This window comes from Pelobates fuscus, chromosome 4 (assembly GCF_036172605.1).
Source record: "Pelobates fuscus isolate aPelFus1 chromosome 4, aPelFus1.pri, whole genome shotgun sequence".
Taxonomy (NCBI): domain Eukaryota; kingdom Metazoa; phylum Chordata; class Amphibia; order Anura; family Pelobatidae; genus Pelobates; species Pelobates fuscus.
Window position 1 is genome coordinate 27,352,131 of NC_086320.1, and position 26,638 is coordinate 27,378,768.

The window sequence follows — 26,638 nt, forward strand, 5'->3', positions numbered from 1 at the left end:
AAAGCACTTTTGCTTGCTGTAATGCTTTATGTGTGAAGTGTGTCCTTTTTTTTTTTTCATTTTACTGAAAGTAAAGATTTCAAAAAAATTGTCACTTTTATAAATTAACCTTGCTAATCCCCTGGGCTGTATGACAACTAGTCCTGTTACCTGGTTTGGTTAGCTCAGTAGAGCTTACCTCAAGAGGTTTGCAAACGCTCAGAGCACCTGCCTTGCTTAGACTTCTCATTGAGCTGCTTTGGGAAGTCTGTGATTGGACAGCCACAGAACGTCTGGGCGGGGTTGCAAGGGAAGGGCTTGCAAAGGCTGCAGACACGAGAACTGCAGATTTTGCAAGCGGTTTTTAGATACACCCACAATGAAAACAATGCATAATAAAGTGCATGGAAGCTTTCATTTGGGGTATATCTACTAAATTGTGATATTTATTTATAAAACTTTGGGTTAGATCACTGAACAGATATAATACAACTGCAGTCATATTTTGATCAATTGACAGTGGATGAGCTATAGTCTGAGACTAATATTCAAAGAAAAACTACAAATTAATAGGAGAGAGACCTATCTTTTTAGTTTTAGACAGGGATATAGAGGTAGATAGGGCTTAACCCTTGAATTCAAATATTGAAAACTAATGAGGATGGTAATTCCCTAAAGAAAGGAGGAAAAACCAGCCCTACAAAGAGTACCTCTAGATGAAATACAATATAGGGTAAAAAACTTTATTGAGAGAAGCATATACTATACAAAAAAAAGGTGCTCATGCAACCTAAACGTGATATAGAAAAGTGTACACAAGGTGATGGTAGAATGACTACTGAATCTCTATTTCAAAAGTATACCTTAGGCTCAACAAGCTACACATTTGGTATTTAGGCAGTATACTAACTTAACACAAAGTAACAAGTTGCTTACAAAGTGTCCTTAAGGTAAAATGTAATGCATGCAGGATTAAACCTGAATTATATAAATAGGGTAGACAGAGGGTAAACAGAAAATTAGTCTATTAGAACTTGAACAAGAGATTGCCACTGCAATAGAGGTCTAACAAAAGAAGAAGACATGTTTAGTAAGCATAGGCTAGTACATTTATAAATACTATATACAGGGACCTCAAAGATTCCTAGATAATTGGGTTATATATGTGTAAAGAACAAACCCTCAGGCTGTCTCTATTCCCCCTGTCACTCCCCTTTGCTAAAGACCTAAAAATCTAAAAAGAAGTAAGAGTCAAATCACCATAAACCAAATGAAGTGAAAATAAAATCAAAGTACATGCAGCGGCAACCCGACGCGCGTTTCGGCGGTAAAATCGCCTTTATCAAAGGCTGACGTTAAACCATCAAAACAACCCCCCGCAGGTATCAAGACATGGAAGAAATATTGTAAAATAGCAGGTTGCAGACAGATAGGTGTTAGTATAGATTTAATTCCAGCTGCAAAAGCAAATATAAAAGATCAGATTTTCTAAAGAACAATATTTCACAGCAGTAGCCATCAAGCAATGTACAAGTGGTGCAAAGTAAATAATCCTTTTTATTTCTAATGATCATTTCCTTATAATCTTATAATTGCTTGTGTGGGCAACATATAATTTAGCATGCAGTCCGTAATAACAAATTACATTTTGCTTTACTGAGTTCTGATACCGAGATTATAAACTAAGCAATTAATTATACATGTAGGATGTTAGAGTTTTAGGTAGATTTGTTTGAATTAGTAATCTTTCACATTTCCTTAAAAAAAAATATTCATACATTTGTGCTCTGCGTGTTTCATTTGAGATGTGTTTTTATAAATAGCGTTGTTGAAGTTTCATTTAAAAGTAATCTCCTGCCTACTAAAGACTTCTTAACAGCTGACAGAATACTTGGTCTCTTTCCCAATGCAGCAAATTACATTATTTGGACTTTTCCATCCAAACTAATTTACCTACCCCGATAAGTAATTTTCTACTTAATCCAGTTTTTCTTTCCAAGAAATTACCTACTCATCATTTTGTATGTCTCCAAAACTTAGAATTATAATTAAAAGGGGAATACGTACTGAGAAAATTTGGTCATCTTCACTTCCATTTTGAGATTCTCTTTACTTTTTCATTCACTTATATAAAAAATTAAAATGTTCAAAGAATTCCCAGGGTACTTTTTAAATTGGATCCCTAGCTTCCAGATTGGTTTTTGTGGTTGGGCTTTAGACTAAAATTGCAAAGATTGATTTCATGAAAGTGAATTTTGTCACAAAATCTGCCTTTCACAGAAATGATGATACCACTAGCAGAGAAATACTGCTAAATAATTCTTTACGATATATAAAAAAAAAAAGTTATTGCTGTACTCTGAAGTATGATGTTTTTTTTTTTGTTTTTTTTTATAAAGCAACAACATATTTAACAGAGCTATACACCATGGCTGAGTTTGGGTTAAAGACAAGATGTATAATGAAATATACTGGTACAAAAAGAAAGGATAAAATATTTCGTGATCTTAAAAATCTAGCAATGGTAGCAGGGTTATACAATGTGCTTTGGAAAATGACTTGAGATCATAATCTAAAGGAGGAAGTAAGACAAAGGACAGCATAAGTTGAATCTGAGGTTGATGGCTAAAGAAGTCAAGAGCATCATACAAAATACTTTTAGGGGTTATGTATGTTTAAGGAAGGAGGTTAGGAAGAAAACATTTTCGATGTATGAAGTATCTTGGTATTTAAGGGAAAATGAAGCAAGGATAGACCAGCGGTTGCAGAATGAAGAGGCAGTTGCAAATCAAAGTTGATTTAAAGAAGGCATCTTCAAGAATTGCAGGGTAGAGCTATCACTTAGAAAATGTTTGGGTTCACATCTATTTTTTAGAATTCTACATAATAAATTGCTTTATGTTGCTTAATGACTGATAGTACCAGGATGGTATCTATAGAATTAAGGTAAGTTGGATCACTAATCAGGAGATATCACTATGGAGTACATGTACAGCCAAGTCCCACTGACACCTGAGTTTACATTACTAAGCTGTCACCTACAAGAATGGTGACAGTAGAGCAGCAGCCAGAAACCCTAAACTCCCGGGCCCCAATGAAAGTAAAAACATTTTTTGGGGGAAATCTTTATCTAGATGTGAAATATCAATTCACTCACTGCAAAAAGAAAGGACAAGTCTTCCATTTTGGGAACATTTATATGATTGGTTGGATCTCAGATACATACACAACCCTGATTGTATTTTAAGGGGATTAACCTCCTCAACTTAATCTACAAAAGTTCTTACCATACTCTGTTCAACTGGATCGTTACTCCTGCCCTAGCACAACAGGGGTATTTGAAACTATTTCCAATGGATTCAGTGAGCTCTAGTATGAGTACAGAAAATAAAGTCCTTCAGGTTAACACCCATAATCATCGTTGAATATTGTAGTATTTTCTAAAGATCAAGGCAAATGTCCTTGACAGAGACCCATCTGGACCTCGCTGAAATGTAATATTTCCAGACAATTGTCATACAGTTTTGTAAAGTGCTGCAGAATATGTTGGCACTATGTAAATAAGAATTGATAATAATACAGAACTGTCTTCCGCATAAGCTTTGACACATGTAGACCTTGGAGACAAGCTGGTACCAAGCCACATTACAGCAAATTTATATGTAAAAATTAAGCAAAACGGCTCTCCATATAATCGTACTTCACAATGACAACAGAGCAATAACCACAAAAAGCAAACAAAACTCCGGTTCCGTATTCTTCAGGCAATCTCTACATTAAGTTATAATCATTATATAAGAAGGCTGACCTGCCAATGGCTCTCCAACTTCTGAAACACAGGGTTTGGTGGCCAAAAGTTGGATCTCTGGCTTACAATTTAAGTCTCATGATGTGTTTTCCACATTTAAGGTTAGTAAAGCATTATGCTTGCCTCCTAACACTATTAACCTGGAACATGGGTGGGATTACATGATGTGTCATTTACACTTTATGTATTACTAGTGATGACCTAAGGTGCAGACCTGCTCAAAAGGGAGCATTCAGCTTGATGTGGATGCACACTTGTCATGCACTCGTCCGGCTCAACACTTACTTGCACCGCCAAACGCCACACCATGCTGCATTAAAGGAAGGTGCTCTGTTCTCTTTTCCTGACTCTGAGAAGGGGAGGCGTCTGCAGAAAGCAGGTGCCATGTCTAGTCATTTGGTATTACCAAATGAACCCACACAAATCTCAGACTAGATGTGCACCAGTCGATCCTGTGAATTCTTAAAGGGGGAAGGAGTTCTTTGAAGGGGGAAGTACCTCCTCATACTTGCTACCTGAGATTAGTTTTACCTTGCTCCTACTCTGAATATCAGGTACCTGAACTTTGGCTTGTCTCCTGTTAATGAATCTGTTCTGCTTTAACTGATCTATTGCCTGCCTGACCTCGCTTATGCATATTATCCATGCCTGTACCTCGCTTTGGACATTCTAAGTTTATTACTGCATTATGAGCTCTATCTACTAAACCATGATAAGACTAAATTTACCATCCATCATGTTTCACAACTCCTCTGATAAAGCACTCTGCCTGTGGGTTTAATTCTTGAGTAAAGTGTAGCAAAGCATGCACATGTCTAATGATGCCCTTATGGTGTGCTTCCAGTTCACTTTTTCTCTTGAGTCCCGAGATGTAGGGTCAGTGGGACAGAATCCCAAATTGTAAACCTTCAAACTAAATCCAGGACGGTTGGTAGGTATGTATTATGGGAACTCTGCAACATATGAGATTCTACCTTTTGACAATCTTTTACTTAGTGCCTCAACTAATTCTGCTCTAAACAGATCATTGTAACCACTTCAGTAAGTGGCTATATTGGGAGTTATCATTTGGATATCACTAATGTGTTTACATAAGTTGTATTTACAATGACACCTTTCTATTGTTTGTGTAATGCTTAAAGCTAAGAACACGTTAGGGTTAAATATGTTCCATAGTATCGCACAGTTAAAAAGGCAGAAAAAAATCTTGAACAAGTCTCCAAAGTTTGTTTGCACTAATTACTGATAAATGCTCATTGATTACAGGCTCTGCATTTAATTAGTGGTTCCAACATTTGTTGGCAACTAAACACATACCCCATTTTAAAGCAATTTCAGAGTGACAAACATTTAACTGGCAAATGCTAATTTCAATTTGAGAACTCACAGTGGTACACTTGCATTAAATGGATTAAAACAGATGGAAACTGCCAATCATTTCAATTGTAGAGCAATAACGAATATGAGAGATTGGGGAATAGAGAAATGTGATCCATATTCATAAAACACACATTGACATGCATGATTGCGTAATATTCAGTAAGTGATTTGTTTGTTAATGCTGTGATACAACAAATTACACTCACTGAAAAAAGTAAATACAAACAGAATAAAACTTCTTAATTACCATTTGTTTTTGTTTGAAAAATGAACACATAATAAGAACAAACTTCATGCATCATAAACCACTTGCTCAGTGTAGTGCAGGGGTAGGCAACCTTCGGCTCTACAGATGTTGTGGACTACATCTCCCTTGATGCTTTTCCAGCAATATGGCTGTAAAAGCATTATGGGAGATGTAGTCCAAAACATCTGTAGAGCCGAAGGTTGCCTACCCCTGGTGTAGTGGTTATAGTACTAGAAAGCTGTCCCTGAGTCAACCAGGGATCTGCAAAGAAAGAGCCCTTTCCAATCACAGCTCCTATGAGTGTAGGAGACTTACAAGAGTGGTGTGGTAATATAAATTTGGTAATATTTATATCCCTTATTAATATGTTGATTAGTTAGTACTCATCCAGCTAAGAGATTTATATATATATTTTCATTATTTTATCTGTATTAATTTTACATAAAAGTACATATAACATCACTGAAATATTGGTTCGTCCATTATCATTGTTTGAACCTTCTTCGCTCACATATAGACATTTAGCAAAAAAATATTTGCCTAAAAATGTATGGAAGGGAAGGGATGGGGGAGGAGGGAAAACAGATACAATACCATAGGTAGAAAAATGAGAGAGAAAAATCTCATTCCTGAAGAATAGCAAAATATGACTAATTGACTTTCCCCTCTCTCCCCTTTTCCTCCATTCCTCCCCCTTCCCATTTTGTCCTGTTCTTGACAATCTCCAACATTACCGAACAACAGTAAAACATACAAAAACATATTATAGACATCTGGCGGCCTCTACCTTTTATATAAATCCTCCACCTCCTAACATTGCAATATCATACATCATTATAAAGAGGCAGCTCCATAGGAGGATTAATACTCACTACACTCGTTCATCGGATTATTCGTTGATTTTTGCTCATTCAGGGATTAAATTAATCCATATATCCCAATTATAATTTTTTTGCCCAAATTACAATTTTGGTACATGGCTATTCCTTTTTCCATTTTAGCTGGAAGAGAAGTGGATTTTTGACCTCATTCCAGGTTAGGAGTGTTGAGGATTTCCATTTTCTGGATATTATGAACTTTACTGCAAGCAAAATGTGGACCACCAAATCATATTCAACTTTAGACATTTCGGGGAAATATAAATGTAGTAAATATATTTCAGTTTTCAGTGGTAGTCTAATCTTACTGATATTATAGATTTTTTTGTGCTATCTGTTCCGAAAATTTCCAAATCGGTTCACATTTTCACCAAATGTGTATCTGATCCCCTTTATGTAACTCACATCTCCAACAACTACCCGTATAGTGAGAGCGCATCTTGTTAAGATGACTGGGTACAAAGTAAATACAATTGTTAAGCTTAAATTGCATCTCTGTTAGATTCAGGCATCTTACAAATTTACATAATTTTTAGAAGGCTCCTATTAAGCCTTTTTGGTCAATTTTAACCTGTGTATCTCTCTCCCATTTTTCAACAACGCTGGTCATACTCCATCCCTTTCCTGTGATTTATATATTATATACACATATATATCACAGAAGAGAGGTTCATCTTCTATACTAAGCATTTTCTGTAAATCAGGCTTGGCAGACTTGCACCATACAAATACTTGTATGACTCAGTGGAGACTTCCTGTTTGACATAACTTGATAAGAAAAGAAAGTCAAGAAAAAAGAATGGAAATTAAAAGATTTGTGTTTAGGGGCAGCTTACAGCACCATTATAAAAGCAAAACATAACAGTGATTTGGGAGTTTTGATAAGTGTGTCTTTAATACAACTGGGGAATTTCCATATCTTGAAGGAGTAAAAACCTTGAATTGTCTCATCTGGTTTCAGATATGGCACCTTGCAGGCTCTGCAGAAATGCAATAAGTGCATTACGTCCTGCAGAGTGAATTGTCTGTTTGAATATCTAGCATTGTAGACTAATCAGGTGGAATCTTTTCTTGTCCTATCCAGGATTTTATTTTTACAGAATTACTGTGGACAGCAAGGTGTGTTAATCTTCTACAAAGCAGCGTAGTATTTTGGGACTCTCTGAGAGTTCTCAGATTCAGATGTTATTGTGTTGTGCTTATTAAATTATTCTGCGGTTGACATCTGGATGCTTTTTATCATGCTGTTTTTCAAAATAATTTATGGACAGTAATAAAGAACATTATGTTTTGCATCATTTTATGGTCTCAAACTGCTATCTTATGTAAGCTTCATATCGCTCTTGGGATTTTCTGTGCACTCTCTTGGGATATGAAGCACCTCTGCATTTACTTTGGGAGAAGAATATTCCGCCTATTGGCAATAACTCGAGCTCAGGTTTTCGTGTATAAAGTGAAAAGAAAAAAAAAAAAAAAAAAAGGAAGATACATGCTTTAAAATGTTATTTCTAGATTGTGTCTTGAAGAAATTGTATTTTTTTTTTCTAGCACTACGAACATGTAAAAAATGGGAAAGTGCCGAGAGAGCGTTTACAAAGCGAGATGTGAACTGGTTAGCATAGCACATAGACAAGGACTTTGTGGTATGGTCAAAGCCTGAGTTGGGATGGACGAAAAGAAAAATTCTTGTTTCTTTGGGGAAATGTATACTGAAGAAGAAAAAAAAAAAGTGGCTAGTGTTTATCTTCACCTAAAATGACATGAATTCTGTTTATATGAAGTAAAGATTTCCAATATGCATACAGTGCTTTCAAAATATAAATTTATGCCCTTTAAGAAAATAAATAAAATATATAAGATTCTGCACTATTTCGACTGAAATGGTTTTTGTGCTTTTGCTTTGTATTTGTTCGATAATGTGCACCCATGCATATTATTTAATGTTATAGTTTTTTTTATTACATATCTAACTTTCGTCTCATATTCTAAATGAACATGTCACCTGACATGCTGTATGAATAAAATGTTTGAAGCATTTTTTTATTTTTTTTGTTTTGTCATTTCTAAACAGGGCAGCTAAAGAAAAATACATCCAAACAAGTTTAAGAAATATCTCCATGTTTAGGAATTCCATCAGTTTGGGAAATTTGACTAAATGGTTTTCTGAGTCCATATTACCTAAAGGACACAATTATAGACGTTCCCTGTATTTTACACCTATCATGACACATTTGCAAAAGATGAAAACGGTCTTTATCATGTAGGGCTTATTGAGTATCGTAATTTAACCATCTCATCATCATCATCTGCTGTTGAATTTAACAGTATTTCAGGCATTATATGCACATCCACCTTTTAATGGTGAGCTTGCTAGGGCTTGTGGGTCCTTTTCCAAAACCACACATTTTTGGTCTTTTTGTTCATTTATAGGGTCAATTAACAGACTGACCAATGAAATACTAAACCAACAGTATAGTGATAAACACTTTGTTGAGTGATCAGCTGCATGCCAAGTCATCGAACAACTACTCAGGCTTATCACAGAGCCTGGGAGCCAGTTGATCAATACTGCTGGACTGTCTCAGTTGTGTGACAGCCAGCAATACCTCGGTATACATGAATCTTTGTGTGCACCAGGTAGAAATTCTATTCCAAGCCTTTCAGTATGGATTGAGGGCGATCATTCATAGGCTGTTGCATGAGAGGGGTTATATATTTTATATACTGCTGGACTCATATCATGGTGCCAGACTAATCAGATGCTTCACAGAGCCCTGTCAGGGGTAATGGCTGGGTCTTGCCTCAACGCAGGGTGATTTAAATGGCAAAAGCATGGAATTTTTATATAATAATAAAAAAACACTTACATTGACTGAGTACATGTAGTCAATTTTGTAAAGCTAGACAGTTGCTGAGCCAATCAACTTTACTTTTAAATCAGACATTTTGATTAATCATAGACCAAGACGTGAAGCAATCTACTGCACACATTGCAGTTCTTAGTTCTGTATAACCCTTCCTAATAGGCGATCTTATCCAACTCCTGAAACAAATTATTTAGGTTTTGTTATTTAAGCACTCACTTTCAACTGGATACACAATGTACTAGAATCAACTTTCTAACATTTTACATTGCACATGCTCATAAAAACAGTATTTGGAGAAAAGAGGTGTTCTTTATTTAAATTGATTTCTTAACCCCTTAAGGACCAAACTTCTGGAATAAAAGGGAATCTTGACATGTCACAGGTCATGTGTCCTTAAGGGGTTAAAAATGTTTTTTCCAGTTAGTAAACTGGATGATCTAACATGTTTAGTGAAAACCGAATGCTAGATTATTCTTTTAATTTTAATCACTATTCCCCACCCCTCACTCTGTATATGTACAACCCTACGTAATGCATGTGCAGATGAAATCATGGTTTATTGCTTTTAACACCTTGAGGTCGTCAATGCATGTACGCAGTAAGCGTTTTAAATAAAGAATGCAAAGCACAATGAATTCTGTATAATAGCAGGAAAATGTGGGGTAAAGAGAATGGAATCTCTTGAAAAACAGGTTAATGTAAAACATTAATCTCTCTCAAATATCAATCCTATGGATTGTTTTATGGATCTTAAGAAGTTTTTTTTATATATTTAGATATATATATCTCTATTCTAAAGTAATTTATTAATTCACATGACATATAAAGCATGATTCTAGCATAACCTTAACGTTTCCAAACGTTTGTCCAGGTTGCAATATTCCTTTTTTTCGTTTCACATTTTGTACAAAATGGACTCTCCTGTACTCATAATAAATGTTCCCAGAATGTATCAGTCCTTCACAAATTAGAACCACTATGAATTTACTGATTTACCAAAGCTTAAATTAGACGCACCCTTCTGGTTCACAAAAGAAAAATCCTTCATTCAAGTTAATTGGAAAGAATAAGCAAGTGGTCTCATCTCTGAAGCCAGAAACAACAAGTCCATTCTGATTTGCTGAGGTCAGCGGACAGTCTTCAATTCTCAGTCATACTTTCAATTGATACGATTACCTCAGATGTCATTTCAACAAGAATTCCTCACTGCAGGGAATATATTCACGTTGACTTTATGGGTATAAAATGTTAACTTATAAGGGCGATTTAAAAAAGTTTATCAATGTGAAAAACTCAATGTGTCACAGGTAGTTAATGAAGCAAAAGTCATAATTAAAAAGAAAGAAAGCTTTTGGGATGATTGAATTAGGCATCATCATGCACAAACAACAAGGCAGAAATCAGATTCGGATAACGAAGACTACAGGGAATAAAAAGCAACAAAAAGATCCCAAGGGCCAGCTGGAAGCAGTGTCCGTGATACACTAAATGTCTTTTGTGCAGGTTGTTAAGGGTATTAAAACATGCTCCGATGGAATCATTTGCTCATTGAAACATGCGAAAAAAAAAAAAAACAGCTGTGTTTTCCATGCAAATGGAGGATTAAAAACACTTTTGTGTCACTGATGTGCAATGTACTCAACCTTCGGCAAAGAATTATCTGCTTTTAAAACAAATGGCTTATATACTCATACAAAACACGGACGTTGGAATGGGTATTTTGTTATGAATTAAAAACACTAGAAATCAACAAATGCCTTGTCAATTGTTTTGTAATTAAAAATAAAACAAACATTTAATTATCACGCAAGTTTAATAAAGCAGTCAACAGGGTCCATTGGTTTCCAGAGAGAGGGGGAAGCACATTTCGACGTTTACTCCAAAATAGAACGGTTTAAAATTGAATTTAAATAAATGGTGTACTGGACAGTAATCTTTGACAATATTTTTCTTTCATTGTCCATAAAATATATCAAACTAGTTATGGATAAGGACCCACAAATACAAACCACTTAAAGCATCTCCTCTCCTTTTCTGTCTGTCTGGCCGTTCCTGTTCTGTATTATATGTATTGAACAATTACATTTTATAATTTATTCTGTAACCACTAGCCTTTTGGCATATGTTTAAAAAGAAACAAATGTCTTCAGATCACTTGAATAAAAGGTTTAACAAAGATGTATATGTAGTGATTATAAGTGTTTAAATTAATCACAAAATAAACTTTAAGAATAATGAGTGGTGCAGGTAAAAGGCATCAAAATATCGAACATAGTAAATATGACTATTAAGGCAACAATAAGTACAATATTCTATTTAAAGAGGTTTTGTAACGCACTGCTTTAATTTTGTCATTATTATGAGATATGTATATAAAGTGCTGCTATCTAGCTTATTTGCTGCATTTTACAAGTCAATCAAGAGATCTCGGCCCATGTTCTTGCTGTTTGATATTGAAGTTTGATCCATCTTGTATCAATCAATCTACACCTCATTTTAATTCTGATTGACAGATTATGAAATCATGTTGCTCTGCATGACTACATTAGGTGTACATTCATGGCTTGGTTCTAGTGATAAATAAAATTTACAACATAAACCAACAATAGTTGTATTGTGATAAGATTTTTTTGTTCAAAGTAAGTGAAAATCAAAATTTGCATGAACCAGTTTAGTTCTGCATCACATTAACCCTTAGAAAAAAAAGTACAGTGAAACAATGGAAAATGTATTTTTTTTATTAATTAAAATGTATAGATCATCTGTTTAATGTCTATATACAATGCAATCAGATATTTGCAAAAATAAAAAATATATGCTTCATATGTCCGAGCAATGACTGACTCCTAGGCACCTTGGTGAACACAGTGTAGCTCCAAGCAGATTGTATGTAGCGTGAGCAGTCCTGAAATGAGAGATATATTTAAGTGGACATGTAAACAAACAAAAAAACACCAAATACAGTTACATATCATATTTTAAGCCTGTTATTTCACACAACTCTCTATATTGGATCCATTTACTACATTTGTGAGAGTTACACTACTGGATATTCTAGTAGGACATATCAATGACTGTATAAATCTGGTTTTCAATAGATTAAATATACTAGATTTCTATACAGAAGGTGGCCGCCTTAGGGTGCAACAGCAGGAGCACGCCCTAGAGACTTGCATTTTTAAATATTTCTGCCAGAACAAAATGGCAGCTACTGCAAGCCAGCCCCTTAGAAGCCTTTTACTTGTGCTTCTAAAAAGCCATGCTGGTGCTATGGCACTCTGCTGAAGCCCAACATGAAGCTGCAGGACCTCCCTTAAGGTTTGTTCCACACTGAAGCAGTTTATTGGCTGCCGTCTGCAAAGCCCCCGCCCCTCAATCAGCCCTCCCACTGTACCTCATGTCATCGGACTGCAAGGAAGTGGGAAATAAATTCCCACTCTAAAGGAAAAAGGCTGTAGCTCCCTATAGGTATGAATAGCCACAGCTGGCAGACTTCTTGGTAATACAGGAAATGAGGGATGGTGTAGGGCTGCCAGGAATGGGAATTAGTAGTACTAAGAAACAGATTAGTGTACAGTGTGTGCTGAGGAGCTACTGAGGGGTGGGTCACTGCAGGAGCTGCTGACTCCATGCTGCCTCCTGCCTCCAGTCGTTCTGTGCGGCTCTCTATGAAGTAGGGAGGAAGTGACAGGCGGTCATCACTTCCTCCCTGCCCGCTGATTCTGTGGTCGGCTCTTAAAGTGCTGGCACCCCACCGGCCCCTGCTTAGTATTAAGGAAAGGGGGCTCAAATCATGTATAATATCCCGGAAAACTAACACAATCAGCTATAAGTTGTAGGTCAGATTGTGCGTGGGATTTCCGGGATATTATACATGTTCTGCAGGTGTCAGGAAGCCACATGCAAAATGAGGAAGTCTCCCGGAATTACTGGGAGACTTGAGATATCTGCTGTTTGTCAGAGTGTAAATAAGTGACCGAGTGTGCATGCCTGATTGTAAGTCTGTATCTGAGTATAATTGTATGCATCTGTGTATATCTGTGAGTGTGTCCATAGGAGTGTATTTATGAGTGAGCCTACAAGTGTATATTTTTGAGTTTGTCTATATGAGTGTGTCTGAGTGTTTCTATAAGTATTTATCTGTGAGTGTGCCAATAGGAGTATATCGGAGTGTGCCCATTGGACTTGGAGAGGAGAAATGGAGGAGGTAGGAGTGCCCGTGGCAGAGGGGAAAATAATGTTTGTCTTCCTAGGGAAGTTTGAAATAAATTAACTTTTTTTTTTTACTTTACATATTTTCTGATTTTCCCTCCCTTATCCTTGAGTTGTTATCATTATCATCATTATCATCTGTTAGTGGGTTTTACACATAATCAGAGTAGGATAGTACTTAATAATGGAAAAAAAACACGTATTGTTTAACTGAAGCAATATTCAAAATTAGTAAACTGTAAAAGGTTATTTCTAAAGACCCTTTCCAAGGGCATTTTAATTTAATCGTATACTTCAATGCTTTAAGGGAGAAAAACACAAACAGAAGATTTGCACCAATCAGAAGTTTGACATTGCACACCATGGAATGGCCCTCGCTGAGATAATTGTACAGCAGCCAACTCATCGAAGTACTATAGTCCAGTGGTTCCCGACTCAGTTCTCAGGCAAACCAATAGTCTGATTTAGGCATTTCCAAATAGAAAATATATATATATATATATATATATATATATATATATATATATATATATATACTAAAAATAAACAATTACAAATAAATGTAAAAAATGTAAAAATTCTTAGTTTCCCCGCTAACGCCTCCCACATAGTGGAGAGGAACGTTATGCATTTAATGAAAGATATGAATCAAAACTTACAAAAATGGAAAAACCCTATGGACAGGTAGGATTAATAGTATTAATTCTTATATTCTACCAAAATGGTTGCATCTGTTCTCAATGGTCCCTCTTAAAATCCCTAACACCTGGATATTAATGATCCAATCTAACATTAATAAATTCATTTGGAAAAATAAAAAGCCTAGAATAAGTCAAAAAATATCTAAAAAACTGTCTCAGGGAGGGCTAAACTTTCCAAGCATTACTAATCTTTATTATGCAAATAATGTACGACATATATACATTTTACAAGAACCTACATTTTTTTCTGAACCTTGGTATAATTTGGAATCGGAAGCTTTACATGCTTCTAGTCTATATTCTTATATTTGGTCAGATCCTGGGAAGCTCCCGAGGGACTTGCCCAATTGCTTAATGTCGCTGGCCCAGTCTTTGGAAACATGGGCGGAAATTAAGAAAATTTTGGGCTTAACTAATTTAATCCCTAGAACATGTAAATTAAATATATTAGAAAGCAATATAGAGGATTTATCACTGAGACACTGGCCTAACAAAGATACACTAACTTTATCGGACATCATGCAGGGTGATAATATTCTACCCTTTCAACAGATTGTGGATAGTCTCCATATACCATCTAAAGAATTGTTTACTTACCTCCGTATCAAACATTATATTCAGAAACATGTTGTCCAATCTTCTTTTCCTTGGGCTAAAGAGCTGCAAACTATATTTTCTTTTCAAACTGTACCCAAGATTATTTCGGTTGCTAATTCGCTTTTTAAAGGTTTAGATACCTTTCCTTACAAACTGGTTAAACTATGGGAAAAATAACTTAATTTAACGATTTCACCAAATGACTGTTTTTCCATCTTTAATTCTTGTAAACAAATATGTCCATGGCTCAAACCTGACTGAGTGCCACTTTAAGTTACTTTACAGATGGTATTATACTCCAACAAGATTGGCCAAAATGTATACTTCAAGACCCTACTTGCTGGAGATGTGGCACCTATTCAGGTACATATACTCATATATGGTGGTGTTGTCCAGCACTCAAACCACTATGGGTCTGGACTTTTAACATCATATCTGAAATATCTTTGAATAAGGCATCATTTAAGGATACAAATAGAAATCCAGCCCGGCCCTCCTTCATCTGAACTGGCCTTTTAAATCAAGTAAACACATTTGTTTAGCTATTCATTGCTTTATTGCAGCTAAAATCATCATAGCGAGACAGTGGAAATCTTCTGAGCCCTTTCAGAAGATTTCCCTAATCAATCAAGTTAAATTCCAATTAACAATGGAAAATTAAATTATTAAAAGTCAGGCAGTGATCTCTAAAAAAAGAGACTGGTATACAATTTGGCTAAAAAAAACTGTTCCCTACTCTATGGTAACTCATAAACCATTTAGGTGTTGGGGGTATGGATGATGCAACTTTAATTGGTTAGTAGAATTCACTCCATGGCCAACAAGTTTCTAAATTTGTGTTTATTTTCAGGGATATACTTCCTATTACATCTTTACAGACTTTTGTCTATGTTATATTAATGACTTCATGTGGCTTTTTTAAATTTATTTTTGTATACAATATGACTTATTTATGTCAACTGGATGTATTTTGTATGATTGTGTGTCTGTATTTTCTATTTTTTTTAATTGTCTTGTAATATTAAAACAAAACTTCTGAATAAAAAAAAAATTTAAAATAAATTATAAAAAAATTATATATGTCATTTTATTCTAACTGTATTTTGTTTATATCAAAATACACTTAAAATGAAATTTTATATATACATATATATATATTAATAAAAACAAAAAAATACATGTTCAGATACATAATTACATACATCTACATGTAGACTTAGAATATAAATATATATGCATATTTATATATTTGAAGTGCATATTTATGTAATATTTCTATATAATTAAGTGATTTTATTGATTGCAATTTGGGGGACCTGCCTTGCTAGCACTATATTTAACACTGTAATTTTCCAAGACACAAATGAGTGGCAAACACACTAGGCGAGATGGGAGATATCCAAGTTCAGTGGGGCAAAGAGGAGGTTTGTTTGATGGGTTGTCTGCTTTTGTCATATGGCGTAGTATTGTGTGTTAGCTGAAGTATGTTTCCTAATTATCAAAGCAATCTGCCATATCAGCGAGGCTAGAGAGTGCAGTTCACCCTTACATAAAAAGTTTGCAGCTTGAGTCCCATTAAGTTCTTTCTGATCATAATAGTGTTGAGCATTGCTGGAGTTTGTGGTTGCAAGTGTTTAGGGATTCAAAATAAGTAACAGTCTGGCTTTGCATGATCAGAAAGATTCTACTGCCACCCATTCAAGGGTCGCTTCAGTGGTATGAATGGCTACAAACAAGGATAGCAGGGCTGCTTTATAATACAATTTCTTGTTGGGCAGGTTTAGGCCATCATGGTTGGTTGCTTTTTGGAGAATTGTGGTAGCCACCCCGACTCTTCCCCACCCATAGAAACTCTGTGATAGACTCTTGCAGGTGTATTAAAAAAATGTTGAGGGAGAGGGGTCTGCAAGGCTCACAGCAAATAGAGGTATTTAGGTAATAGGGACCATTTTAAAAGTGGCTAGTCTGCTGTACCAGGAAAAATATTCTTTGTCTCCTACGTGAAATGTCTGCTCAAATTCCTGGATTAGTCTTTCACAGTTCTGTTTAAATAAATTATGTTAGTTTTGGTGACTTGTATGCCTCAAAGTGTGATGTAATTGTTTCTCCAGTCAGAGAAGGAGGACTTCAGAGAATCTGTAATACAGAGATAGAAAAAGCCTGCTTTGGTTAAGGTGTTTAAGACGGTTTCAGATGTTCAGTACTTTCCATTTTTTTCTGATCTTGGTCTTGCCATTATAAGCCCCACCTGGTTATCATGGATAATATGTGGCAGGATGGGACCCAACTTCAGAGCAAATATTCTTGCAAAGAATATTGTGTCAGAATTTACAAAGTATATGGGTCAAAATGTTGGTGGCTAGTAGGAAGTTCACCTGGTTTCTGGAACATTTAATATGTGCCAAAAGGTGGCAGTGTTGGTTTCATTCAAGAGCTGTGTTTGTTGAAGAGCTAGGGCATCATACAATTTCTTATAATATGAATTGGCAAAACCATCAGGGTCTGTCTATTTACCAATGGGGAGGAATTTTATGACTAGCTCTACTTCGATGTAAACGCACTCCTAATAATTGCCATCATTCCTCCGGCCCGGGAATGTGAAATGCAGTAAAGGTAGCGTGTAAGCAAATGAGCAGAAATAACTAAAAGAGAGAAAACCGTAACATAAAAGCAAAAGGCTTCGATAATGGCTAGACACAAAAATGCAGTACCGTGGGGGTAGAAACTAATGGTTTCAAACCTGGATGCGCTCCCTCAAAATAGGCTGTTCATTCAAGTTGGGACATTAGATTGTATTATAAAGATTGAATGGAGTAGATTCCTCCTTTTTCATTTTGCGCAGAATAGAAATTTAGAGTGGAAATTACAGGTTTTCTGCTTGGTCAACTAATTATACCACTCAGCTATGGTAAAGATAATATCTTGCACTAGGGTGTACGCTGTATCTATAGGTAAAAAGTCACATCTACCAGGTAATAGTGCAACATCATCTGTCATCACTATTGTAGTTTAGAGGATGTCTCATATTATATATATATATATATATATATATATATATATATATATATATATATATATATATATATATATATATATATATATATCATAGTGTTGCAGTGGTAATATATATTTATGACTTTTTGGGTAGAGGCAAGTTTGTTAGTTGTAGCCTAATTCTAGCATTCAAGTACTGGAAAACCCCTGGTGAATGTAAGATAGGGACTATGCACATCAACTAATTTTTTTATGGATAGCCACATAATTTGTGTGTCTTATAGATCAACAAACAGTAATAGAAGTCTAATCTTTGGGGCTGTGGTGATGGTATCTAATTTGTATAGTACACATCACCAGCAGTCACACTCACAACATGAAGGGTAAATAGTTTGAAAGTTACATATATCCAGTAAGACATAACTACCAATTCCCAGTGACCGCGGGGAAACAAACAAACAGGCAATAATGGAAAAATGAATATACCAAGCAGTAAAAGTACTTGCGCCAGGAGGAATTTGTAAGGTGGCAAGAAGACAGGCTGGAATCGCACGAGTCATTTGTGAGCAATCTTCCATTCTGGTGGGTACAGTGGGGAGTGTGTTGAGCCTTCGGGAGTTTCAGCTTGTGTGATTCCCCAGGTTCAGAGTATTCGAATGTCCTCTTCAGAAGAATTAAGAATATCGACAGTTCCAGTTCAATGAATGAACAATTTGACCAGGTAGCCCCATTTAAATGGCAATCAGTTTACCTGCAGCAACTCTGATGGTGGTGAAGGATTTCCTCTTCCTTACAGTGGCCGCTGAGATGTCTGCAAAAATCAGTTGCTTGTGGTAAGTCATCTGCAAGCCCTTCAACCTGCTGGAATGGATAATACTTCCTTAGTGTGGTAATCATCCATTTTTATAATAATGTCCCATGGTAGTTACTTCAGTAGGTATAATAGTTTCACAAACCAGTGTATGCAATCCATTAGGAGCATGTCTTGGGGAAGATCAGGGGCAAGTATGTGAAACAGCCCATTTACGTAGGCTCTTCAAACTTGCAGATTCAGTCTCCAGCACTCCTCTTATTCAGAGATTACTGCGGCGTGCCCAGTACTACATATCAGCCAATTTGGCCAAAAGAAGTCATGAGGTCCTCCACATTAGAAGTGAGGTCATTGTGGGCCTCTGCGTATTCCAACATTTTATTTTCTGGTGCAGAGATATGGAGTCGAAAGAGACTCCAGCCCTCGTAATGACTTCATTGAGGTGACCTTGTGGACCGGAGAAAGGCCAGAGAGCCTTTTATATATGTTTAACATACATAGTATTTAGTCATTGAGCTTAAAAGTGGGGGACATGTCCTATATTTGATTGAGAGCAGTCTCATGTGCTGCTAGCTCTGTGGTGAGTTTGCTCTCTTGAAGTATTTTGACCCAATCAAAACTTAATTTTCTACCACCTACAATATGTTCAATCACAAGGTAAAAAGGCAGGCTGAGAAGTCTGACAAGATTAATTTCTCTGGCACAAAAACAGAAAACCGGGCAAAGATTATTCAGACCTGGCCCAACGCCCTGCATCGCCTGACACTCCACTTACCCAAAGCCTGTTACAATCCATGTCCACTTAGCTGCTAGCGTCACTGCAACAATATTTCTGTGATCTCCACAGAGATATCCAAGATTCATAGCCTTCTCACCTTCTGGAATTAAACCGTTTAACCACAAGCCTTCTGTGTCCAACCCAAACAGGTTTTGCTTGTGAAAAAAACAAATATTAGGTATGCTGACACATTCAGCCTTTCACTGGCCACCCATTGTATAATCATGATCATTAAAATAGCAAGAGGATGAGACAAGAGGCAGTGTGCACAGGTGCCCAGTGGTACAACTTTTAAAAATGGTTTACCAAGTAAGGCAGAAAGGTGCCTGGGGACTCCAACCTCCATAACAACTTAAAGTGTCCCTTTCACATGGTAAGACACATGATAAGTATACAATCAGAACAAGGCACAGGACATAATATTGCCCATAATCTACTGAGAATTTTAGTTTCACAAAATTTGCAGTCTTTGCACAGAAATAGTGATCACTCAACTGGCAACAAGAAGGTGACACCTTTATATTCCTTTAAGTGAAAAAGCAAGGCACCAAATAGGGAGAGTTCTAAGAATGCTGCAATGGGGAGAGGGTGAAAAGCTTAAGGTACATACTTTAAATAAAGCTATTTTAGGGTTTAGGGCTATTCTGGAGGCAGAGAGGATAATGACTAAATGAAGAAAAATAAAAAGCCCACAGACGATTGGGAGGTAGACCAAGTAACTTTATGGTAAACTTGAAGAGAAAAAAAAAAAATCAACTCCAAAATAGAATTATTTTATCAGTTTATGGTAGAGAAATAGTTTTGTTACCCACTTGGGTTTATGACCATTAACACCGACATTACACATAAAAAGACATGTGTTTTTGGCAAGTCCAGAAGATGTATCAAAATAATCAGATTTTAATTGCAATATTTTAAAATGCAGATTGATTCTTGGTTATGGCTCAGTCAGTCATTCTATAACGGTTTTACCTTGCATAAGATTTGGAAATATGCGATTTTTATATATTATCTACGTGAAAGGTTTGAGTTTGTCCTAACATTGAAAATTAGAACTGGTATACAGCAATTAATGGATAAAAAGAGAATGAGGTTTGATGCCACAACTAAAACAAAAAAAATAAAATAAAAAATGCATCACCTTGCAAATTCTGGCACAGTATAGCAAGATAAGTTATTAAACTGGAATGTAAATATGGAATTAGGGCTTTAACTGTGACTTAACACATGCAGAGAAGGCACGCCATTTGACGCAGCTTGCAATCTTTCATCTCTGAAGGATTTAACATGCCTTACATAAGAGAAACTGCTTGAAAGTACTTTCACCACTGTCTTGTAGGCTACATAATCCGAGAATAAATAAGTGATCGTATAAGTGGTGCAGAAAACACATTTGCTCTCAGAATATCTGCAAAACCAAGACAAGTTGCAAAGCTATTCTTGAGAATGTAGATAAGTCTAAATTCCGCAATACTAATAAGTGTCTAAAGAGACATCACTTTGATCAATTGATCTGCATGACAGCTTCCTTTCCAAATCTGCTCTCTAATGTTCTGGCCTCTAGTGTTTCCTATATAATCAATCTTCATGTACTCACAACACAAAAGCCAGTCTATTGCTCTCCATCTGATGTAATAACACAAGCTGCAGAGATCCCGGGACCATTAGAGTTATAGCTCCACCTTGCAATATATTACAATAAATAATTAAATTTTACAAAAATAAATGGGCCCTCATGTCAGATATTAATTGTATATCATGTGCCCAGCAGTTTTCCCCTTCAGTATGATTTTTTTTTTTAATGTTCGCATTTATTAGACTGTTTTTTATTTATTTATTCTGTATTTGGGCAGTAGGGTGTTCATTTAAATAGGCAATAAAAAAAAAAAAAAAAAAAAAGTATTTTAAGAAAACACTATTTTTGGTAAAAGTAACTCTTCCTAACCTCACAAAAAAAATACTAGTTCCCCCTGCAGATTCATCCTCCAAAGCGGACATCACTTTCACTAACCAGAGAGGTAGGGGAGAAAGTAGGTGAGGACATGGGTGGCAAGGAGGGAGGCATTCGGTCATTCAATGTCTGTCTGCTCTTCGTGCCGGCATCAGATGCCAAATTCGCACAAAATTGATATTTAAAATTATAACCAACACAGCCTAAAAAGTGTCTCTTAATTTGTAGTACCAACACCTATTCTTCTCAACCCAGTGCCAACTACATCATACAACATTTAAAGGGAAACCTCTTAAAATAAGATATATAAAAGCATGAGAACTATATCAGTATAGGAAAAACTCACCACTCAAATTGCTTTTTTTCACAAATAAATTCGAGAACCTCTGGTTAATCAGTAAAACAAAAACACAATAAATAGATAGCAAGACAACAAGTTAAAAAGCACAGCATGAACATGGGTCATTTATTTTGTCTCTGCACAAATATATGCATGTTTTCATGAAACTTATTAACGATATCTAGCAAAAAGGTTATTTTTATGAGACATCAAAAGAATACCAGAAATCAGCCCTTCTTCAGCAAAGTGTGTTTGCGTGTAGTCTCATTAAACAGCATCACAGCAAAGCAGGTTCAATTAACAAAGCAGACATCTAGAAAAAATTCTATAATCTTCAAACTTTGAAGAAAATAAATATGCATTCCTATTTTAATCTTTATAAGATATAAACCGAAGGCTGTACGGGGGTACAATAATGGGGATACCATTAAAGATAGCATCATAATAAGAGCGATCCATCATCATCCATCCTCCATACACACACACACACTACATGTTATACATGTTCCTTGTATGACAAAACTAGGCACTTGTCTCCATGAAGACCACCACTAACAAAATGTAATAAACGCAAAGGTGGAATTGACACAATGTACTGAATGCATGCGAAAAAAAACTAATGTCAGCTGTCTTGTAAATCATGTGAATCTACAGCGGAGCAGCAGTCTTCTCTGACTGCCAGTTCTCATTCTAGTTTAGACATTGGAATTTCTTAGAGTTTCTGCTGCCAAGAGAGACCGTAATGATCCCTGTAGTTTTTCCGCTTTAGAGATGTGTGCACGTCCAGTGAGGTGAACGGTGACGTGATTGCACAAGTGCTAATGTGAAAAGGTTACGGGTGACTTTACAGTGACATCCCTTGCATATATGGTGATATCACAGCACAGGGTTGCAAACATTTCTGCAGAAAAAAAAAACTGGACTTTTTTCTTAGTAGTTTTAATTTAAATATATATAAAAAAATAGAATTAAATAAGAGCACACAACATTTTTTTACGAAATGAGAAAAGAACGCAGAGTAGCCGACTGCTCTGAAGCAGACCTGCATTTTTTCTATCACCAGAGGCATCAAACGGCAAACATTCACATATTCTTGGCATTTATATCGTGCTTTACAGCTTTTAACAGGGGATTTAACAGAAAACTGTTACAAGTGTTGACAGGAACAATAGGCTAATGATGACCTTGCTAAAATGAGCGTACAAGCTAGAGGAAAAACACAAAGGTCAAAGGCAATGACAAAAAGGGAGAGGGTGGTAGATTATTAAAACTAGAAGGTGGGACTGAAGTGGAATATGGACTCCCTTTGGATGAGAGAGAAAAAAAAAAAAAAGATTTAAAGAATTATAGAAAATCTCAAATTCTCTAGTAATCCTCAATGGAATATATATATATTTGTTGCCACTTTTCAGTAAACCAGTAAGAATTACTGCCTGTTATGCTTTTAAGTAATGGCCATTATATATTTCCTAGAATAACTGCAGTGCTAATGGAAAACAGAATAGAAATCGCTTTAGTTTAATACGAGTTAATGTAACCAGCAGCCTCTCTTGGGAAATTTAAGACACTGTCCTATTTCCTGCAATAGTATGAAAGTCATCAACAGTACATTAAAAAAACATATTGAATACAACTGCAGAATTATTAATTTTACTACAAACAAAATTGAGAAAAAAAAAAAAAGGGGGGTAATTATTTGATAATCATATAAAATACAAAACCGTTACATGCTTGGGGTTTCTCAGTTAAGCTCTTTCACCCCGAGCACTAGGAAATGTTGGGGTACGTGAGGAGTAACATGTAGTCCCAAGTTAAATAGAAGTTTTTGCCCTGAACATGAGTAAATGGTAATTAATATGGTAAGAGCAGGGTGAAACATAGGCCCAAGCTGGAAGTAGAGTATGTACCAAAAAGTCTAGAGTAGGTACTAAAAAGTCCTCGTAATACTTTAGAGTTTTATAGAAAATTGCAATAAAGGCTCTTTCTTTGTTCATTCAAGTAGGACATTCACAAAATACCTGCACTACGAAGTGTTACTATGTTGAGAGTGGTATAAAAGAAAAGAAAAGGTCTAGAGCATAGAACTGAATCACAAAACCAATAAAACTGCTTGTTTATTCATCATTTCGTGATTTGATCATAGGCCGATTTGGAGTTACCGAATTTGGATGAAAAAAAAAAAAAAAATATTACCCAAAATTTGGGAAAATCGCAATTTGTTTGAAGCAGATTGCAGAAGACTATGGATTATACATCCGATTCATTTATTTCTGACCAACATTTTCATTGTTTTTTTTTACAAAAGGTTATTTTCTGTTCCTGTTCATCTAATAGTTTTCCCACTGGAATTATTTATTTGCAGCCTGCTAGGAACTAGCTGAAAAGAACAGTCTGTCTGAAAACCTTTATGAATCATTAAAGCACACAAATAAACATATGTAGGTTTCTGAACCCCCGTGGTGCATTTTTAAAACATTATAAAACCAAAGTCCGACTAGAAGACATATGAAATAAAATATAAAAAAGTAGTTTTACTTTTATAGATAATGTATTTTCTATTTGAGGAAGCACTTTTTAAAGTTAAGATTTTTCTTCGAATCTCTGATATTGCAGCTTTGGGAGTTCGGGTTTGTCAAGAAATGGTTTCATTTCGTATAGTAAATTGAGAATTTTTTTTTTGTTGAGAAAATGCTTAATTCAATAGGGTTGTTGTTTTGATGTTGGTAGTAAAGATGCACGTGCAGATTAGAATTTTTGGGTTGCATCATCAAAATTATTATTCCCTTTGATAAATGGGATACATATATACATACACACACTGTATGAGCAATTGTACAGTGTTGCGGACCGCCAGGCACCCCGACTGGGTACAACTCCGCCAATCACGCTTCCTAGTGCTCACCGAGTACCATAGGCACCACACCGGACACCATAATTACTGTAGCCCCCTTAGACACCGCAGCTTGGCTGGGGGCTCCCAGTCTTTTCCCACCCTGGACCAAACACCTGGATCCAGCTCCCAGTGGTAAGACCGCTCCTCCAAGAGAGTATAGCTGTAACAGAGCAAGTGATATAGCAGTATAAATGTTCCCCCACACATGAGCCAAGGCTTAATGCTGGGAGTCATCTGGTTTATTGGAGGCAACACACTGCCTTTAATGCAAAATCCCTCCCATGATCCTTTGCGCCTGAGCAAACAATTTAATTATCTTTCAGGTACAACATACAATTTATAAACATCCCAAAGTACCCCCAAAATCTATAGAAACCCCCAAAAAAGTTACATTCTATGATAGCCCGATCTGGGTGACCAACATATCCAAAAATCACCCAGATCGGTTCAGTTTTTCCCTGGAAGTCAATTGATTGACCGACCGCACATATGGTATTATGCCCAAAACAGTTCCATGAAATCAGTGTGAACGGACGGTCTCTTTTGGGAGTATAAAAGTGCATAAAATACCGAATGGAATCCATGGTTAACATGTGTAGCTTGTTCACCTTGTTCGTGGGAAAAATTCCACTGAACAGTCCAGTGGTGTTCGGGAGTTTCAGTTCCATGAACTTGAGATCAAACACCGCTGCATGCATTCATGCGAACAAGATAGCCGCCACCTCGTGGTCGTTCATACGAATTGCGGCCAACCAGATTAGAACACTGCAGTGGAACTCGCTATAAGGTGTCAATTGGGCTGAACAAGCACATGGATGGTCTCTGGTTCGTGCGGTTGTTCGGTTCCCAAACAATATAGGGAAATGGCAGGAACAAAGTCTTTTAACAGGATTTTGCATGGTCCATAGTCTTTGGGCAGGAGGCTAGCCAGCAGGCCTCTCCAGGAACACATGGCAGAGGCATTTCTACCACATACAGCAATTATGCATTTTCCGTTACGCTCATTAAAACCAGCTGAACCAATGTACATTGACAAACTGAAATAGCTATAGAACACCAACATCTGAGAATCTAGTAGTGACAGACTCGCAAACAACTCTATAGATTTCTGATGGGCTGATCTGGGGCTTAGTTTTTTGCTATAGCGAGAAACAGAAGGTCTCCTGGTCGGCATATTTTTAATAACAGTGAAACATGCATCGCTCTAAAGAAAGACATTCCATTTACGAGGGCACACACACACACACCTCTAGAGAGCGCTTTAAAAAAAATTCTTAAATAAGACTAACAGGAGAGAACGTAAGCTTTAGAGCAAATTATAACGTGGGTTGACTGGTTTCCCCCAGCACACAGTGCAGTGGTTGTAATAGCACTGCAGACAGAGTGTACCCTCACTGCTATTGTATGTTTCTGAATGGATTTGTGCACTTTTCTAAATGTATGTGTTTCTATGTAAAACACTAAAAAGCACAACCTAAAAAGTACAAAGGGAGACCAATAGTGCAGACTGAAAATTAAAAACACATAATATAAAAAACTAAAATACACTCACAAACAAACGTAAAAAGTAGGCAGGGTATAATCTGTCTTCTTCAAATGCTTCTTCCCTTCTCAGTAGTGGAAATAGATGCTTAAAATGAAGCACAAAGACAGACCATAGTGTATAGCTGTATAATATTAAAGATAAAGCTTTATTGGACACACTTACAAAATAATAGTAGTAAAAGGGCCCTTCAAATCAAAATCAATGTCTTTCACCAAAGGAACGATTTCATCATCCAAAATTTCAGAGACACGAGAGATGAAGAGGTCCACAGTAAAAAAAATATAATATGAATAGACAAAGCTTGCCACCCTACGCGTTTCGTCTGTTAAGACTTCATCAGGGGCTTGTGGCATCAAAACGAAACGCGTAGGGTGGCAAGCTTTGTTTATTCATATTATATTTTTTTTACTGTGGACCTCTTCATCTCTCGTGTCTCTGAAATTTTGGATGATGAAATCGTTCCTTTGGTGAAAGACATTGATTTTGATTTGAAGGGACCTTTTACTACTATTATTTTGTAAGTGTGTCCAATAAAGCTTTATCTTTAATATTATACAGCTATACACTATGGTCTGTCTTTGTGCTTCATTTTAAGCATCTATTTCCACTACTGAGAAGGGAAGAAGCATTTGAAGAAGACAGATTATACCCTGCCT

The 26,638-nt window shown here is 36.2% G+C and overlaps 1 protein-coding gene across 1 annotated transcript in view; it reads right to left on the bottom strand.

Annotated features, from left to right (window-relative positions):
* Positions 1-11,876: 11,876 nt before the first annotated feature.
* Positions 11,877-26,638, bottom strand: part of KHDRBS3 (KH RNA binding domain containing, signal transduction associated 3) — an 86,246-nt gene continuing 71,484 nt past the window's right edge. Inside the window, exon 11 of the transcript XR_010090734.1 lies at positions 11,877-12,064. The gene's annotated coding sequence lies outside the window, so the exon portion shown is untranslated. The remainder of the gene's footprint in view (positions 12,065-26,638) is intronic.